We start from the raw sequence: 3810 nt of genomic DNA on the forward strand, positions 1-3810 counted from the left end.
TGCAGTGGAGACAGGTGAGCCTGGCCAGCCCGCTGGTCCTGTTAACAAGCCTCCTCATAAAGATGAGAATGATAAGGAGAGCAAAAAAGCTGAGGAGGCCTTGAGGAGGGCTTCAAGTTCCTAGTCCTGAAGCAACTGCCTTGGCCCCCACTCCGGTTTGTTCCGAGTTCTTCCCTCTGGATCCGTTGCATTGTGAGCGAGGGCCAGGAGACGCTTCTTGTCCTCTGGCCTGAATTTTGACTTTTCTTCATTGAGCTCCAATTAAAAATTTAAAAGACACCACACACACACACACACACACACACACAGACACACACACACACACAGACACACACACAGAGAGAGAGAGAGAGAGAGAGAGAGAGAGAGAGAGAGAGAGAGAGAACATGCATGAACCTTTCTCCAAACCCATCTATTTTTCCTCTGTCCGTGCTGGGGACTTCCATGGGCTCCTTTTCTCACTTTTCTGGGTGGTACCCTTTGGTTTATGCCTGGTGCTCTCTTCCCTTCTTCAGCTCAGCTCTTGCTCTCTCTGCCCTTTGCAGTTGCATTCTACTGGGTTGGTGTGGACTCTGGCTCCAAAGCGCTTGTAAAAAACATAAATACACAAGTATGCCCCGGTTATCTCGCATGAGAACAGAGAATGAGCACCTCCACGAAACCAGACCCGTGAAAGAAAACAAAACAAAACAAAACACCTTGGGCATAATTGCTGGTTTGGGTTGTAGCACTTAATTCCATCTATTCTCACTGGTGTACATACTTAACAGAGAGATATCGATATTAAAGGACAAGGGGGAATTAATTTTACTTTTATAGTTATCTATTAAGAGCAGAAGATGATCTGAGTCTCCTTTAAAGGGACCAAAAAAGGGGGGAGCGAAAGGGAGGAGGAAGGGAGAAATATGACTGAAAGGGAACAAAGATCTTTGCCTGAAGAAACAATGTAACACTAGACAGAACTATAAAGTCTGGGAATGTAAGAACCGGGGACTCTCTCAGCTCCCCCTCCTTGTGTGGAATCCAGTCCTCTCTACTTTCCCCTGAAACCACTGCCCTAACTACACAGTGGTGTTCAAGGAAGAATTCATGCAATTATCCAGATAATTGTTGGGAGAGAGAAGAGAATTTCCTTTTTATTGTCTGACCCTCTCTGGAGTCTGTGTAAAAGAGAGAGAGGAGGGGGCAGGTGGTGTGGGGGATGTAGAAAAGGGGAAGGAGAAGGCAGAATCTCTAATATACCCTAAGTCCTGCAAAATAGTTACTCCTAAATCAAGGAGGTCCCAGGCAAGGGCTTACAGATAGAAGCACGGTGGAGAAATGATAAGATCTGGTTGAAGTTCCCGGATCCAGTTTCATTTTCATTTTGGATGTTAACTTGGATTCACTTTGTCTGCATAGATCTGCCTCCTAATACTGTAATTATCACAAGTAAGTGGATAATAGATAATTATAGGGTGTTGATAATATTATTTTATAACCATACAAGATATGATTAGAGTTAATGTTGGAACCTTTGTTGGAAGCTGGAGGCAAGGTAAAGAGGCTGGAGGAATCTTTCTCTTTCTTATTTTTACATGTAAAGGAATCTCCAGAAATCCCTAAGACTCTAAATTTCTCTCTGGACTTTTAAAGGGAAATCTCTAGGATTTTAGAGGATATAAAGTCCAAAAACAAGATGAGGAAACAATAATTTGATACTCAGCCCCTCTTACATAATCTAGGGGACAATGGGTATTGCTCTCACCTCAGTGGAAAGCAAGGCCACTAGGGTTTGGAGACTTGGTGGGTGAGGTGCCTTACACAAGACAGGAAAGCAGCTTATCAAAATCAAGTTCATTGTCAACCCCAAATGAGAACTAGGCCCAGAGTGGAACCTTCTTTTATCCCCAATTTGTCTTTCCTGGAGTCCACTCCTCAACAACACCTGAGCAGAGGTAAATGCCCAGCTGGAGCTAGGAAGGCCAGTGAAAGGTAGGAATCAGGAAAAGAGAGTAAGTTTTTCATTGTTTCAAAAGTTGAGCAATCTAGAGAAAGGACGGGGACGAATGAGATGACCACAGAAACAGAAGCAGAAAGGGAGGCCTTAGTGTTGAGAGCAGTTATGAGCAAGGTATAAACAAAAAGGAGCAGCAAAAAGAACCAGGAAATAAAACATGAAAGGGTAGAAAGTGTGAAGAAAAATGCTAGAAGAGAGAGAGGCACAAAAATGATAAGAGGCAAGGGTCAGTATCTGTTCTGACTCCGCAGCAGTCTGGGTGGGCGGGAGTACCAAGACAAAGTGAAGGTCAAGTTAGCATCGTACCTTATAAGGAAGGCTTCGGTCCTCTGTTTCAGCTTCTCTCTCTAGGACTTAGCACTGGCATTTCTGGTCTTGTAAACACAAGACTTAAAAAAAATAAAGCTCCCCTCCTCCCTTTATTGGGGGTAAATTTTACAGACTATGGACAGGCAAGTCAACTATGAATACTCCAGGAAACTTCTCTCTTGTTTTCTGCCTCTGGCTCCGCTCTCTGCCAGCTGGGTCTGCCCCAACCTCTGCCTGTCTTCTGTATCTTCCACCATTATTTCTAATCCTGAGTATGACTTCTTTCCTCCCCATCACCCCTACAGACTTGTAAAAACCCTTTCATTCTACAGCAGCCAAGTGGAGAAGGACTCTAAGAATTCTTAGAAAATTAAGCATCATAAAGAAAACTTCATTTACAGCTTAAATGTCTGTCTGGATATTATGGTTTTCTTCTGAAAACAAAGTAAAATATTTGGTAAGGAAGAATGAGGCCACAGGGATGGGAAGGGCTGGTATAGTGGTAGGCTTGCATTTACTAATTTCTCAGGTCATGAGGAAGAAAGAAAGGGAGAGGAGTGAAGTGAGAAAGAGGCATTTAAATTACCAAAGAAGGGTGCAGCTGGGGAGTCTGGAAGCAAAGACCTGGTACTCACCCCATACCCACCTTCCAGGTGGAGAAGCTAGCTTATTTGGTCCTTCCTGGTTTCAGAGAGCTAGGAATCAGGAACGGAGGAAGGCCAGGCTCGGGAGAGTGAGGCAGAGCCTGAGACCAGCTTTGAGATACTGTGATCGGCAGGCTACAGCGGTGATGGGTACAGCTGGAAGGAAGGAGAAAGGGCATAGTGAGGATGAGGAGTGGGGTGAAGTTAGAGGGGTATTGGTGTAGGGGTATCTAGGAAGAATTTACCTCTTTCCCCTGAATCTCCTCTTGTTTCTGTCTCCTCTGTGCTCATGCAGTCATCTTAAGGCCTAATTATTTCTTTCGAAATTGGATTTCTATAGTAAGGGGAGGGAAGGCGCTTGGATGTTTGAAGAGCGTTGGTGGCTAACCCAACACTGTACCCCTCCTCCCTTGTTTGTTGTCACCTCTACTTTACCAACGGGGAAACAGACCTGGAAAGCTCCACTCCACCTACCTGGTCAGGAATGTCTCCAGATACCTGAAGTGGGGCTGAGGTCTGGGTGGAAGCATCCAGGAACTGCAGACAGGGTCAGCTGATAGAACAACCAGGCCCGCTATCTTGATGCCTTCCTACCCAGTGTAGTATATGAAAAACAAAAGGGCTCAATCTCGTTGTTTCTGGTAAAGGTAGGGATCCTGGTTTTTCCACGAGATGTCTGTTTCTGGGATCTGAAGAGGTAAGTGTTTTACCCATAGGCAAGCTGCCACTGTGTCTCAAAGTGCCTGGATTCTTTGGATAGGAGCTGAGGTTAGCCAAGTTGGGGACCTCTGCAGTCAGGAATCCTCACAGAGGGGGTGGCAGACCTTCTTTGGCAGGGTCTAGAATTCTACTCAAAGT

General features: G+C 45.1%; 1 long non-coding RNA gene across 1 annotated transcript; it reads right to left on the reverse strand.

Moving 5' to 3' along the window:
• Positions 1–3081: 3081 nt before the first annotated feature.
• On the reverse strand, positions 3082–3605 carry LOC121459289. Its single transcript, XR_005975953.1, has 3 exons — positions 3427–3605; positions 3198–3286; positions 3082–3108 (listed from the first exon to the last, which is right to left on the reverse strand). It is a non-coding gene; the product is annotated as an uncharacterized LOC121459289 (long non-coding RNA).
• Between the last annotated feature and the right edge of the window lie 205 nt (positions 3606–3810).

Source organism: Microtus oregoni, unplaced genomic scaffold (genome assembly GCF_018167655.1).
Source record: "Microtus oregoni isolate MIOR12 unplaced genomic scaffold, Mior012 000019F_ref0000042, whole genome shotgun sequence".
Taxonomy (NCBI): Eukaryota; Metazoa; Chordata; class Mammalia; order Rodentia; family Cricetidae; genus Microtus; species Microtus oregoni.